The sequence below is a fragment of the Sus scrofa genome, chromosome 9 (genome assembly GCF_054392235.1).
Source record: "Sus scrofa isolate SSC_HxYL_T2T_F1_AM1 chromosome 9, Sscrofa_HxYL_maternal_Yorkshire_Landrace_v2.0, whole genome shotgun sequence".
NCBI lineage: Eukaryota > Metazoa > Chordata > Mammalia > Artiodactyla > Suidae > Sus > Sus scrofa.
Window position 1 is genome coordinate 79,882,367 of NC_139391.1, and position 14,622 is coordinate 79,896,988.

The window sequence follows — 14,622 nt, forward strand, 5'->3', positions numbered from 1 at the left end:
TTATATTTTTGTTATTCATCTGATTGTTTGTGAAGAACTCGAAGTTTTAAACTGCACACTTTCAAAAATTTTTGGAAAAATCCAGTTATTCGCCTGTTTCCCTTGAAACACAGACACCATAGCTAATACATGGAAGGAATTCATTGTCACTTCCTTTGGAGCATAAACAGATGCATTTACAGTTAGATTAAGAGTTTTGGCTCTGTTTCCTGGTTTATCTGGTTTTATATTGTGACACTCAACCTTATTTGACCCATTATCTAGGGAAAATGATATGCTTCCTCCATGACTTAATTTCCTCATTTGTAAAATGGAAATGATAATGGTACCTACCTCACACAACTTTTATATCAGGCTAGGGGTCCAATTGGAGCTGAAGCTGCTGGCCTACACCACAGCCACAACAACACCACGGAATCCGAGCTGTGTCTTCAACCTACACCATAGCTCATGGCAACACCAGATCCTAAACCCACTGAGCAAGGGCAAGGATCAAACTTGAGTTCTCATGGATATTACTCAGGTTCGTTACCACTGAGCCATGAAGGGAACTCCCTTACATGATTGTTTTGAAATGCAGGGGAGGAAAAAGCTTTCCTTGATCCTCTTAGGGTCCTGGGCTGGGTCTGAAAATTAAACTGACAAAGACAGATTAACAGGAGGAAAGCATACACATTTATTTGATACAAGTTTTACATGACATAGCCATTATAAGGAAATGAAGCCCCTGAAAAGACAGACTTGAGTATTTTTATGCTAGGGTTGATGATGGGTCTGCAGTTGTGTTGAAAGATGATAGGTTAAGGAGTATGAGGTTGTTGTAGTAAACTGGGGGAAACTTGGGCCTATTTGTTAGAATTCTTGCTGTCCCTTAAGAGAAAAGGATGCTCCTTTCCTCCAGGTATATGGACAGCACCTCCCACAGGAGCATCTTATGACCTGTTTCAGGGAAGAAGAGATGGGAACGGTCAGAGTGATCTTCCTGTTCCAGCTGTTTTCTTAAACTCCTTCAGCTCAAAATAGTCACTGTACCAAGGTGCTGTATATGGGAATAATGTGCCAGGAACCTCATCAGAGGGTTAAACTGGTAGTACCCTAACGTCCATAGAATAGAGCACAACACTTAGTAAGCATTTTATTATTATCATTGTCCTTGCTGTTATCATAATCATTATTATTTACAGAGCGCTTTCTACCAGTGGGTAATATTTTCTAAGAGTGAAGCTACAGCTGAAAGTAGTACATGATAGATTTTCCTTCAGTTTGGGAAATACATGTTGAGCTCCTACTGTGTGCCAGGCACTTTACTGGTAGCTGGAAATCAATGGGGGAATGAGGCAAACTAGGTCCCTGAGCTTCTTGGGCTTTTTTGAGATGGAGATGGAAATGGAAATAACATTGATGTGGAGGGTTAGAAAGCAGGCAAATTGATTAACTTGTGAAACTTTTCCCTTTTGTAAGTGGATTTATCAAGGATGCAATGACTCCTTTCATTATTTCATGAAGGCTGTCAAGTCACTTGTAAATGTATCATGTGGATAAAGAGGGTGGATCAGCTGTTTCTGTCTTCAGTGAGGGAAGAGTAGGAGGAGGCTAACTTTGCAGCAGGAGGAATATAGATGAGCATTGAGAGTCCCAGCAATGAGCATTACTGTACATCAGAATGAATGAACAGGGATGGATTTCCTGTCGTGGCTCAGTGGTTAACGGACCCGACTAGCATCCATGAGGATGCGGGTTCAATCCCTGGCCTCACTCAGTAGTTTAAGGATCTGGCATTGCCATGAGCTGTGGTGCAGGTCACAGATGCTGCTTGGATCCTGAGTTGCTATGGCTCTGGTGTAGGCCAGCAGCTATAGCTCTGATTCAGCCCCTAGCCTGGGAACCCCCATGTGCCATGGGTGCAGCCCTAAAAAGGAGCAAAAATAAAATAAAATAAAAGAATGAATAAACAGGGAGGATTGAAAGATTGCATTTGTCTTTTTACTTTCAAGAATTTATTCAGTACTAATACTTGTGTGGTTCTGTGCAAAATGTGGAAGGAAGAGGCGGGTGTTGGTTCCAAGTCACTGCCAAATTAACTTTCAGTAGCTCAAAGTTTTTTTGGGTTTTTTTTTTCTCTAATAAATAAGAATAAAAAAGTATACAGTGGGTTTTTGAAATTAGATGCTATCTAACTGAGCTATTATTCTGTTATTCTGTCTGCCTGGCATAAAATGGTTGATTAGAAGTGATTTTCAAAACCCATATTTCAGTGATAAATTGCCTTCTTCCTATGTTTGGTCACACTTGTCACCAATGAGAAGCAATGCATGAAATTTGCAAAAACATCCTCCAAGAAGCAGTTGATTATTTTCTTTCTTTTCTTATTTTTTCCTTTTTCTTTCTTATTTTTTAATTTTAGAGACATTAGGTAGATTAGATATGCTGAAATTACTTCTTTGGTAATTGGTTTTCTCAGAAGTATGCCTCAATGATATTGGATAACAACTATGCAAATGTATGCTAATCCAGCCAAGGAAATAAAATAATGATGCCACCTTGCACTTTTTAAATGAAAGACACCAGTGGATTTGTTCTTAGTGCTTAATCAAGCACAGAACTATCATCATGGAGTGTTGCAGGTGATCTTAAAGTAGAAGTTTGGGTACCAGGGCTTCTCAGTGTCCAGGAGCTAAAGACATTGCCCAGAATCACAAGGGAAAGACATTTGCTCTCTGCCCTATCTCAGGTTTCAAGGAACCTGAAAGTCTCTGATTGAGAAGAGGTGAGAAATAATGGAAATTATAATCAATTTAATTCAGGACGCAAGACAAATAAACTCAGCTGCCTTTCAAAACACAGACTCTCAGAGTTCCTGCTGTGGCATGGTGGGTTAAGGATCTGGCATTGCTGCAGCTGTGGCATAGGTCACAGCCATGGCTCATATTTGATCCCTGGCCTGGGAACTTAGCTATGCTGCAAGTGTGGCCAAAAAAGCACACAAACACACACAAACTTTCCCTCTCCTCTGTTCAGGATCCTGGCAGGATGACTTCCATGGTCTGCATTAACTGAACTTCTTTCCCCTGGCTTCTTGGTGGGTTCGGTTAATGTGAAAACCAGCAGGAGAGTGAAGAGCAGAGGAGGTGGAGATTGGGACACTTCTTGGCTCCTTTTCTGCTGGGCTCCTCTTGATGGTGACTGAATTCCTTCCTCAAGGCCACAGCTCCTGTTAGGAGCCCTTCTCCTAAGCTATTGTTCTCCACTTGTTCCTTTCAGATCTAAGCTAGTCAAGGCTTCCTCCTGTTGCCTTTGTTCCAGGTGCTTCATCATTCCTTGCTACTACATTTCTATAGATACTCCTTGATGAAACTCTCTTCAATCACTCCTACCTTGACAAATGCAAAAATACACATAAGACTGTGACAAGTCAGTGAGAGCCCAGGTGGTGGTCCAGATGGCAAATGCTCTCAGTGTTGAAGATAGAGACCAATGTGCACCAGTGGTCAGGCAGATGAACTTTACCTGCAACCTGAAGAAAGTGGAGTTTGGTAATAATTTGAGTAATGGTAGGGCAGTGGAAGGCGTGGAGCTTAAGGTGAGTAACCTTAGTGTAGGGTTAAGGCTGTAATATGCAATGACTGTTTACCGTCACCAATTAGACAAGATTGATGCAGGTAGAAGATGAACATTTGTTGTAAAGAGTAGAGAATAAGGTTGGCAGGGATGGGTGGGAGCAAATTATAAAATGTCTTGAACCATAGGGAAGCACCATGGGAAAGCAAGGGGATATTATTATTATTATTATAATTATCCTTTTCCAACCCTGAAACTTTTACAGTAATAATTATGATACAACATTTAAATATTTTATAATTTTAAGAACATCTTCATGGTGCTTAATACAGATAATTGCCTTTACTATTACCCTCAACTCATTTTCCATGCCGGAAAAAAAATATAATTCTAAAGATTTATATGTGAAAAAAAAAATCCAAACCTGGGCTTAATGAACCCTTTTCTTCCTATATAAAACACTCCAATCAAAATAATTTACTTTAGCAAAAAGGAATAATAGCCTTGTGTTCTTTTAATATCAAAAAAAACCTAAATTTTTTTTGTAATTGCATGGGAAAAAAATAAAACCTTTTTTTTAAGGGCAAAAAAAGAGAATGAAGGAACAGACAAAATTTTGAGTTTGAGAATTGCTTATAATTCTTGCCACAGCAGTGTTCAAGTGATAAATTGTTTACAGAACCACTGACATAATTACAGTCCTTCAGGGGCTCCAGAACTCCCAATATTGCTGAAGTCAGAGGGACAATAAAAGCCTCTTCTTTGGATGATCCATCAGGAAAAGCTTAGGCAGCAGCAAATTGTTTCTGAGTAACTCTGGCTGGTTCTATGATAAAGATACATACAAAGAAACTGCAAAGCATTTCCTCTCCTGCATTAGCAATACAGTGTGGAACAGGGCAGAAAATATAAATTTTTAGAATTCAGTAGTTGTGTTTTAATCTTGATTATGACACTTAATATTGTGTGAACTTGGGCCACTTTCTTAACCCGAGTGTCAATTTCTTTATTTGGATAGTAGTGATTAAGTACTTGATTTGACTTGAAAACTAAATGAAATGATGCATGTCAAGCTTCTAAAGTGGCTTGGGTATGGTTGAACCCCAATAAATGCTCAGATGATACCTTCATCTGCTATTGGAGAGCATTGTATAGCATATACCTTAAGACACATAGAGTTTCTAAGACATTCATGGCATGGACTCTGGGCTGTTAATTGCATTTTAACTGCAATGATTTTTCTCTGTGGTACAAACTTGTTGAGGTGAACTATTCCAAGCCAACTTCGTTAATGGTTCTTTGCTCTTGGCAGTTTGGCCTGAAGGAGGCAGTGTAGGAGAGTTTTCTCACTACCATAAATGTGAGCTATGTGGAACTACAGGCAGATCTCAGTTATAAAAATAAGCTCAAAATGACTTGAAGACTTAAATATAAGACATGACACCATAAAACTCCTGGAAGAGAACATAGGCAAAACATTCTCTGACATAAATCATAGCAATGTTTTCTTAGGTCAGTCTCCCAAGATAAAGAAATAAAAGCAAAGATAAACGAATGGGACTTAAACTTATAAGCTTTTGCACAGCAAAGGAAACCATAAACAAAATGAAAAGACAACCTACAGAATGGAAAATATTTGCAAATGATGATGCAACTGACAAAGGATGAGTTTCCAAAATACACGAATATCTCCTACAGCTATATATGCAACCCAATCAAAAAATAGGCAGAAGACCTTAATAGACATTTCTCCAAAGAAGATACATATGGCCAAGAGGCACATGAAAAGGTGCTCAGCATCACTAATTATTAGAGAAATGCAAATCAAAACCATGGAGTACCACCTCATATCATTAAGAATGGCCATCAGGAAATGTCTACAAATAATAAATGCTAGAGTGGGTGTGAAGAAAAGCGAAGCCTCCTACACTGTTGGTGGAAATGTAAATTGGTACAGCCGCTATGGAGAATAGTATGGAGGTTCCTTAAAAAACTAAAATAGAGTTGCCATATGATCCAGCAATCCTACTCATGGACACCTATCCAGGGAAAAGTCTTACTGGAAAAGATACATGCACCTCAGTGTTCATAAAAAAGAATGAAATAGTGCCATTTGCAGCAACATGAATGGACCTAGATAATATAATACCTAGATATTATGTGAAGTAAGACAAAGACAAAAATCATGCTTATATGTAGAATCTTTTTTAAATGCTACCAATGAGCCTATTTACAAAACAGAAACAGACTCACAGACATAGAATTTAAACTTACAGTTACCAAAGGGGAAAGGGTGGGGGAGGGATAAATTAGGAGTTTGGAAATAGCAGATTATATACTGCTGTATATAAATTAGATAATCAACAAGGTCCTGCTGTATAGCAAAGGGAACTATATTCCATATCTTATAATAAACTATAATGGGAAGGAATCTGAAAAATAATGTACATATAGGCATATGTATGTATGTATGTATGTGTAATTGAATCATGAATACAACATTATAAATCAACTATACTTCAATTTAAAAAAAGTAAAAAAAAAGTGCAGCTCTGAAGAAAACTAAACTGGAAAGCTCAAGGAAGACAAAAAGGTATTCCATGGCAACATTTATTAATCTCTTGGTTACAGTTTCAAACACACCTGCTCTACCCTTTACTGATGAGAGATGTGGGAATCAGGAATAGATCTTAAAAAGACAGTTTTTCTTTAATCTGTGTTTACATAACCTGGAAGAAAAATCAAGATTGCAGTTAGTTCCTCTCTGTGTAGCACTGAAATCAACAATTTCATTAGCAATTCCATTCATTTGATTTCACTTCTTTCTGTCCAACTTCCCTTTCTCTCTTCCTCTCTCTTCCTCTCATCTTCTCCTTCCCCTTCTTGTTTGTTGTCTTGAGGGTATTTTTTTTTTCCACTTCTGCTTGGCCAGTATCTCAGTGTGAACTATGCAGAGGTCATGCTGGTGTATTTTGGGGTAATGTCAGTCACTGATGAGACCAATATGTTTTGCAAATTTGCTTTGATGAATGAAGGGGATATCTAAGTCATTCAAAAACTAGGAAATGTTGTGCTTCTTTCTCCCTGTCTAATTCTTTGGATCTTTGTTCCCAGCCTGAAAGCCACAATTATGAAAGAGTTTGTTTTCTTTTTAGCAATAAATTTCAAGTTAGAGATCAGAGTCAAGCCAGAAGCAAAACATACCAAAGAGGTAACAAGAAAAGTTTCCAAAATGAGTCAGTCCACCCTGGCAATGCCAGAGAAAGGGCCCCATCACCCAGTCGGATTCCTAGCATCCCACATATTGCTGCAATGTCAGAAACTCTACTGGTGAGGTCTCCCTTTTAGAAAAGCACAGAAGAATTGCCTCCTGAGATAAACTAGCAGAATAGCTGGCCACACAAACTAACAAACCGAGTCAGCCACACCAGATTTCGATTCCTCTCTGCCCTGGATTCTCTCTGAGACAGTTTTTCTCTTTGCCACTAAGGGCAGCACTTGCCTCATTGTGGAGTGGCTGGGGAAGTAAATAAAATCTTGTGAGCATTTTTAGTTTTTAATACAATGCCAGGCATATGGTTAACTCTTAAGAAATGGTGATTATTATTATAGTCCTACCCTGCTTGACTTTTCCAACTGAATTCTAGATTTATATAAGTAACTCGTAGACCCCATGCTAGAAGTGAATATAATGTACAGATAAATCTCCTCAAGGATATACCATCAGTGTTTTTGGTTTTTTTTAAGATTTTTAGTTTCCATCAGTATGTATTGCAGCCCACAGGAAGAAATCTGCCTGTTTCAAACATAGGACATATTTAACTAAATCAAGACAGGCCCTGTCACAAGATGTTGGTATTTGAGTTGGTTTTCAACGGCCATTACATGTTTTTTCTACCCTAGGAGAGGGCCAGCTTAAAATCTTCTCCCTCTATATGTAGTTTACCTTTCTTATTTAAATATTACATGGCGCTTAAATTTGAGCTCTCTTAAGATAGAGAAAGTGTGGCATGTCACTTTTCACACCTGTAGCAGGCAATTCTAACCAATTAAGATATTCTCCCCTGTTGAACCCACACCCAGCCTCAGAGTCATTCTCAAAGCCATATGTAGACTGCCCCTTGGACTTGCCAAGTACTTGGAGTTAATGGGCAAGGTGAAATCTTTTTGCCATCCTTGGATTCTGTTCTCGAGGTTCTCACAGACTCAGGGTTCATACATTTGTAAATAAAAAGCGGGAAGAAGTTTAAAGCAGGTGATAATTATTGGCCTGATGTTTAGTTTCTGTGTGTGAGAGAGAGAGAGAGAGAGAGAGAGAGAGAGAGAGAGTGTGGGTGTGTGTGTGTGTGTGTGTGTGTGTGTGTGTGCGCGCGCGCGCGCGCGCACGCGTAAGCATAGAACTTACCCAACACATATTTGTTGAGCTGGACCCTGAATCAGGTTCTGGGGATTCAAAGTTGAATAATGATAGTCAAAGTCCCAGACCTCATTAAGAAATATGAGTACCCACTCCCATCTACTCTTTTTAAAGCCTTAATAAACTAATTAGATTAAGTGCCTCACTGATCATATCATGTTGTAAATGTCAATCTGTCTACTGTCTCCCCAACTAGGCTGTAACCTTCTTAAAAAAATTTCTTTTAAGATTGTAATCTCTTCATTTTTCAAAACATTAAGGCAAAATTGGATTCTCATCGTGGCCCAGCAGAAACAAATCCGACTAGGAACCACAAGGTTGCGGACTTGATCCCTGAGCTCAATCAGTGGGTTGGGGATCTGGCGTTGCTGTGAGTTGTAGTGTAGGTCACAGACGCGGCTCGGATCTTGCATTGTTGTGGCTGTGGTGTAGGCTGGCAGCTGTAGCTCCTATTAGACCTCTAGCCTGGGAACCTCCATGTGCCACAAGTGCGGCCCTAAAAAGCAAAGAAAAAAAAAAAGGTAAAATTTACATATAGCAAAATGCACCTCCTTTAAATATATAATGAATGAATTTTTATAAATGTATATACCTGTGTAATCAACATTTTAATCAAGCTAAAGAACACATATTTTACCGCAAAATGTTCCTTTCTGCCTCTTTCCAGTAAATTCTCACCTCTCATAGGCAACATTATGCTGTTTCTATCACCAGAAGTTAGATTTACCCGTTCTTGAACTTCATAAAAATGGAATTATACAATATATACTATTTTGTGTCTAGTTTCTTTCTCTTAATATAATATTTTGGAGATTCATCATGTTTTTCCATGTATCAGTAGTTTGTACCTCTTTATTGCTTAGTAGAAATTTCATTGTATGAATGTACCAACCATATGTTTATCCATTCTCTGGGTGATAGATATTTAGGTTGTTTCCAGTTTGGTGTAATGATGGATGATGGTTAATTTTATGTATCAACTTAGGCTGTGGTACTCAAATATTTGGTCAAACACCAATCTAGATGGTGCCATGAAGTTATTTTTTTAGAAGTTATTAACATTTAAATCAGTAGACTTTGATTGTACTGAACTCATTATATTCCATATCATGGAGGCAGATTACCCTCCATAATATGGGTGGGCCTCACCCAATCAGTTGAAGACTCTATGAAAAAAAGATTGAGGTCCACAGAGGAAGAAGGGATTCTTCCTCTAGACTGCCTTTAGACTCAAGACCAAAACATTAACTCTTTTTGGGTCTCCCAACTGCCCTGCATATTTCAGGCTTGAGAGACCCTATAATCACATGAGCCAATTCCTTAAATCTTTCTCTCTCTGTATATATAAATAATAGCCTAGTGGTTTTGTGTCTCTGGAGAACTTTGACTAACACAATGGATAAACTTGCTATATATAAACACTTTTGCCCAAGACTTTTTGTAAACATGTTTCCATTTCCTTTGGGTAAATATCAAGGAGTGCATCAAAGGTCAGTCAATTGGGCATATATTTAACTTTGTAAGAAAATGCCAAACAGTTTTCAGGTGATGGACATTTTTTTCATTCCCATCAGCAATATGTGAGAGTTCTAGCTGCTGCACATTCTTGTCAACATTTAGTGGTGTCAGCCTAATATTTTTAACTTTAGCTGTTTTGATGGGTGCGTGGGGATATGAATTTGTAGTTTTAATTAGCATTTCTCTGAGAGCTAATCATGTTCAACACTTACATGTGCTTATTGGCTATTTGCTTCTCTTCTTTGGTGGACTGCCTGTTCAAGAATTTTTCAATCTATTCTCTTTGAATTTCAATGCCTAGTTGCTTGTTTTCTTTTATGGCCACACCTGCAACATATGGAGTTCCCCCGGCCAGGGATTTAATCCAAGCCACAGTTGTGACTCAAGCCACAGCTACCACAATGCCAGATCCTTTAACCCACTCTGCCAGCCTGGGACCAAACTCACACCTCCACAGTGACTCAGGCTGCTGTGGTCAGATTCTTAACCCACTGCACCACGGTGGGAATACCATCAAATCCTAGTGTTTAGTAGGAGTTACATAACTATTGGATGGATGAATGAATGAATGGGAGAATGTTATAGTATCTGTCATCAGTGATTATTCTGAAATGATTGTTAAATCTTTGCCTAGTTATTTATAACACTTCTAAAGTGTTTCAATAATGCTTGACACATCACAGCCAGCATTTGTTAGCTACTAATCACCATCCCTATTTTATATGTGAGGAATTAGGGATCAGAAAAGTTATGTGACTTGACCAGGGTCACCTAGGTTCTAACTGTCAAAATTGCTGCTCAACTCTAGGCTTCTCAAATTCTGTATTTCACATTTTGCCATTTTTTTGTTGTTAATAGCTTGACCAACTAAATATTAGAATCACCCTAAAGGTGTTACTTCACTTGTTTGTTCAACTATTATTTACGGCAAATCTAATATGGCAAATACAATGGTGCTAATCATTTTACTTGTTTTAACTCAATTTTCACTACAACTTTATGATGAAAGTACTGCTATGTTTATTTTACAGACAATTAAACTGTAGTACAGAGAGGTTATGCAATTATCCAAGATCACTTAGCTAATTAAGAGGTATAAGAGGCTTCAAGTTCGTTCCATCCCATATCAATGCCTATGTTTTTTGTTTCTAAACCACTATACATGACTATAATTGTGGACAAGTTGAATTTGACAGACTAATGAAAGAGCAGGATGGAGAAGTCCAACGGAATTATAACAATGAGGAGAAAGTTACTGGGCAGGCAGAGCAGGCAGTGTGTGAATGCACAAGACTGTGCATTCAGAAAACTATAGTGCAAGACAGTACTAGGAAAGTGCTGGATATATTCGAAGATGAAGAAATTCTAACAGTTTGACCTCAGAAAGTTCTACAGTGCCCCCCTTTTAATGGACCTATTTTGTCTACAGGAATAGGTCTGTAAGAATGAAATCTTGTGATCTACATTGGGTTGTCCTTAAGATACTCCACAATATTTTGGCAGCTGTTTGCTATTAGAGTCCAAGACAGGTGGACCTGGGTTGCCTTCCCACAGGACCCAGGAGCTTAAGGTCATTCCGATAACCCCTTTTCTGTTTACTGGAAACTCCAAAAGCCCCCTGAGAGGCCCCTGGGGTCAGGCTGACTAATCTCTCCTTCTGCTCAGGTTGTGCTCTTCTGGAAAGGCAGTGTGAGGGAGAGGGAGTGAATCAGCCCCTTCAGGCTGTCAGTACCCAGGACTGGAGCTAATCTGCGTTATCTTAGTTCCCACAGGGTGAGTAATCATGCTGAGCCGGAAGAGCTAACCCTGGAAAACAGGTGCAAGGATCCAAAAGGAGACCTTTGTGACCATAATAGCAGGTTAGCCGACACTTAGTTGATATTTACTCCTTGCCACAGAAGATTTTTTGGACCATGGTCTGTAGGAACATTCAGGTTCCCTAAAATTGATCTCTGCACCCGTTATTCGAGCATCTCAGAAACACCAGCAATGTGACCAGCCAGGACCCAAGGACCTGCCCAGCTTGTGGGGACTTGAGCAGCAGGTCTTAACTACAGTCTTCCTCTTGACACTCTGGAGGGGCAGGAGTTAACAAGGAGTGACTAATCCAGGCCCTCCCTACTGGGCTACACACACAAACATGTTTTTGAAGTCCTGTATATACTCAGCAGGGAACACACTGTTCTCTCTGGGTGGTTGCCAGAAACTTATGAGAGAGTCAGATTGATGCCAAGAACAGAGACCAGGGCCTCTCTCCCGCCTCAGCAGGGGACACTGTGAGGTGCTGGGTGGCCACCGCTCCTCCCTGCTCCCCTAGCCTTCCAAACCAAGCCTACAGACTATTTTTCTGCACTGTTCAACCTCTTGGTTAGTGTTTAAATGATTATCAGAAACCACTATATATCTTTGGACAACTGTAATCACACTATCCAAAGCCAAATGCAAATGTGTTCCTTCTACTTTCATGCTTTGGCATCTCAGCCTCAGGCTATGAAAAATAGCCATCAACCTTTCCCATTTCATACAGGTACAAGCAGAGTTTGAGTTGCTGCCCTCCCAAGTTAGCCCTCTGCTGGAGCTTTGGCAAAGAACACAAGGATTGCTTAAAATTCAGTAAGTGCAGGTAAAGTGGTGAGAAAACCTTTACCTTCTCTCAGAGGAACACTTCCTTGAGGTCTTCCTAAACTTCCATGTCTTCATTTGGCTCATCTCTATAACCTAATATTTTAAAATATTTCTTCCTTTATAGTAATATTTTTAAATAAATATTTTAGGAGTTCCCTGGTGGCTGAGTGGGTTAAGGATCAGCAGGTGTTTTCACTGCTGTGGTGCAGGTTTGATCACTGGCCCAGGAACTTCTGTATGCTGCAGGAGCAGCCAATAAGTAAGTAAGTAAGTAAATAAATAGATATTTTAAAGTAAGCTTTTAATATATCCCTATATTTGTATAGGGCATCGCTTCCTGTTTGAAAACTATTTGCATAGTTCTCTAAGTTTCTAAGATTCAACTGCTTTTTTGGTTTATGGAATTGAGATTAACCATGATACATTTACATGGTGTCAATTATCTGAAATGTAGGCATTCACCCAATTCATCCATCTATCCATTCATTTATTCACCTATCCATCCACCCATCCAATAATTTTAAAGTCCCTATAAGTAACTCATCAGTCTTTATAGCACTGAAGTTGAGAGAGAATCCACAGTAATTAAGAGACGATAAATGTCACACAGATCCCTGTTGCTTATTAAGCAACTGAAAATAGAAAAGCTCAGGGGAGAATGATCTGTGTGAAAGTTAAAGATTCTTCCATGGAGTGATTTTACCAACCATATGCATCTGCAAAATATAGAAAGCCAAGCCCAGGCAAGATAAGCTCATTCTGTGCTCAGGACCTGCTAATTGGCTTCACATGTATGTGGATGGAACCCTCATGGGGCTAGATTCCCATATGGGGAGAGAAATGAGATAATTCACTGAAAGATATGTCTGAGTCAGACTGAGGGAACTGTTATGAACTGGGCTGTGGCTATAATCAGCGTTAGTGCGAGGATGACACTTTAGGGAGATATTGATGGTCAAGATGCGTTGAGTTTGAATGCTGTTTTTCCATTTCCTAAGTATGACCTTGGGCTGTTTGTTCACATTATTTATTCAGTAAATATTTATCGAGCCCTGTTATGCACCAGGCATGGTGTGAGGTGATGGAAATTCTCTTGCCCTCACAGTATAACACTGATCATTTTTTGAGCTTCACTTTCCTAATCGTAACAATAGCTATCCTTCAGAATTGTGTGGAGTTACGTACAAGGCCTATCTGATTAGCTACTGAATGGGACTTTTCTTATTGTCTCAGGACTGGCAACTTGGTTACAAAGTGGGGGGCAAATAGATGATAATTAGAGGACACATAGATGATTAGGATTTATTAAGAGGCAAATTCATTTTCTGCCCCAGTTATCACTCCCTACTCGTTAATCTCATCTGAGAAAAGTGCTGAGCTTCAGAAAGAGTTCCATATCTTCTACTCTTGGAGAGTGCTCCTTCTAAAATAAGCCAATGGGCTGCCCCAAGAGAATTATCTGTAGAGACTGGGGAGGGGGTACCAGCAGGCAGTCGAGCCTGGAATCTCATTTTTTAGTTGGATACCCGCTTATGCGATGAATGAATTTGCTAAACTGTACTTTTTGTCTATCTAAGCAATGGGAAAGAGATTTAGGGAGAGAACTCAGTGTAGAGAAAATGAGCAGTAGGGGGATAGGCCACACTCCCATTATCTGACAGGAAAAAGGTGCATGAGTCTTGTGTAGATCAAGTGGATGCCATGGAAATCTTGAATTATTGTGATGGAACCCTATCCTAAAGTGTGACTAAGAGAAAAGACCCAGCAGGGAAAGTTTGTAGGGTGGATTATATAAGGGTGGGATTTGAGGGAGATTGGAAAATGTCCACTGGAGCTGATTTCCTATAAGAGGTGGCCATGCAGTGAAGAGGCTGCCAAAGAACCTTCCAGAGAATCCTCAGGTGTCTCCCAAGAGGTGTGATATTGGGATGGTTGCCATGGGGGAGGGCAGAGATCATAATGGCAATGATAAGGAAAAACATTTCTGCTCCCTTTGAGAATTCTGTCTTCCTCTCTTTAACACAGCAAAGGACTCAGAAGTTGTGTGTGGGACAGGGGTGGGGGTGTAGGCTGGGGGGAAGCATCTAGAGATGCCCCTTCTCCTTGCCCACATTCATACCTCAGGGCTGTTCCTGGGTCTAGGGAAGAAGATGGACATTTAAATCGGATGAAAAATGGACATAGAAGGCACTGGAGTATATCTTTTACAACCTGAAAAGGTCAGAAAACTGGCATCTGCTGGAGGTGCCATAAAGTCTTGGGAAGGGGCGATGCAGTGGAGCATGTTTTAGAGCAGTAATTGAAGAAAAATAAAACCCTATGGAGTTTGAACCCTGCTGAGTTCACAGTGTTCAATAAACTGCTGACAAATGTGAAGTGCTTAGCAAACAGTCAGTGCTTCACAAATGGAAGGTATCATTACTCCTAGTCACCTGAAGAAAATAAATATTCAGAAAATGTCCACATGTTTTAATATCAAAGAGCAAGTAAGATGCTCAATTTGG

The 14,622-nt window shown here is 39.6% G+C and overlaps 1 protein-coding gene across 31 annotated transcripts in view; it reads left to right on the forward strand.

The window, feature by feature from the left end:
• Positions 1 to 14,622, forward strand: part of ASB4 (ankyrin repeat and SOCS box containing 4) — a 431,270-nt gene that overhangs the window by 230,316 nt on the left and 186,332 nt on the right. Inside the window, exons 6-8 of one of the 31 annotated variants that reach the window (XR_014815842.1) lie at positions 11,159 to 11,266; positions 12,021 to 12,106; positions 12,268 to 12,381. The exons of 29 other annotated variants lie outside the window; for them this stretch is intronic. The gene's annotated coding sequence lies outside the window, so the exon portion shown is untranslated. Of the gene's footprint in view, positions 1 to 11,158; positions 11,353 to 12,020; positions 12,117 to 12,267; positions 12,386 to 14,622 lie in introns of all 31 variants that reach the window. One more of the 31 variants, XR_014815843.1, reaches the window with a different exon arrangement.